This window comes from Pteropus vampyrus, unplaced genomic scaffold (assembly GCF_000151845.1).
Source record: "Pteropus vampyrus isolate Shadow unplaced genomic scaffold, Pvam_2.0 Scaffold71, whole genome shotgun sequence".
NCBI lineage: Eukaryota > Metazoa > Chordata > Mammalia > Chiroptera > Pteropodidae > Pteropus > Pteropus vampyrus.
In genome coordinates, this window is record NW_011888852.1 from 2,414,787 (window position 1) to 2,416,463 (window position 1,677).

Here is a 1,677-nt window from a genome sequence, read left to right on the forward strand (position 1 = left end):
ATATTTACCTTCCCAACAGCCGGTTGCCCTTAGAACCCTAAGACCCTTTTCCTTTGTTTTGTTACTTCACAAATTTGTCGTCTTTGATAAAATGCCATATAAGCCCAGGTTCTAACCCCTTTGAGTTACTCAACACTGAACTTTCTCCCACTAGCCGTGTGCTGCACACATTAATAAATTCTGTTTTTCTCCTGCTAATCTGCGTTTTGTTAGTCTAACTTCCAAGTTCTCCCTGGAGAACCAAGAAGAGTAGGAGAAAAAGGCTTATTTCCCCTCCCCCACAGGGAACACGATTCAACCTATATCAGAAATATTCTCTATGTTGATATCGGTAGGTGTGGTAGGGGGAGCTCAGCAGGTCAAATGCGTGCAGCCATGTAACCACCACCATCGGTGGTGGTGGTTACATGGCTGCACGCATTTGTCAAATCTCATCGACCTGTACACTTAATAAGATAAATCGTCCCACGATAAATTAGATATTTAAATGACACATCAGTAGATATTACTTTTAAAAGAGCGGCTCAGTTCATTATTTCCTGCCTCTTCAACTGCAGGAGATGCAAGGTGGTCTCCATCTTCTCCTAGATTGTCCTTGTCATCTTATATCCAGGTCAACTCTGTGCCTAATACTTCTTTAGCTTTCAATTGTCCTCAGCGTAAAAAACAGCGCTCCTTCACTTGTGACATGGGCTCGTGTGACCCCTTCCTACATCTCTCATTTTGTCTCTTGTCACTCTGAGCTCATACATTCATGCCACTTGCTGCTACATTTAACACACGAACACACATACAAACATACACATTGTTGGGGAAGATAAAAATTTTTCTTTTACTCCTTAGGTTCAGTGTTTGGTGCCTGTGAATTAATGAACAAAAGACAAATTCATAGAAGAAAAAAGTTTATTCATATGCACATGAGGGTCAACAAAAGAAGTATCTGGCTAGTTAGATGTCTAAAGTTAAAGGCTTACATACCTAACCGCAGGGGAGACAAAGCTGGTAGAAACAGCTGCCATGGAAGGTTTCTCTAGAAAAGACAGGTGGGTTTTTAATAGAACAAATGAGAAAGTATGTGACAGTGTTTGCCTGTACAGCTATGAGTGGTCTTTCCATCATCTTCAGGGCCATAAGACTCCCCATGGAAAAGGTTTACTCTTTGTCTCTCTCCTGGGAGTACAAGCTTGAAGAGATAATTTATGTCAGTCCTTATTTCTCAGAAGTTTCTGCTTTTAGTCTGATAAAAGAAGCTAGGAGATGAATCTCAAATATCTTCAGCTTAAAATCAATTTTATACCAACCCTGGAGTTCTGAATGGATTTTCACAACGCAGATGGCTGTTTCTTGCTTCAATGTGTTTGCTTTTGAATATTTCCTGCTGAAATATCCTTCTCTCCTCGTCCACTGGCCAAATCCTATTCATTACTTAAATCTCAACTTTCTCTGACACCCTGACACATTCCCACTCCCGGGCTGATTAATACCCTCCCCTGAGATCGCCAACAACCCATGCAAAGTTCCTCTAGTGCATTTACCACTATTAGATAACTATCTACTTTTATGTATCTTTAGACTGAGTTCTACAGTGAGTCTCTGCCCACCAGTGTCATCAGCTTCAAGCCAGGACTCTCCTCTACCTGCCAGCATCCTACCACAGGCTCTAGTCTTATCCTTTCT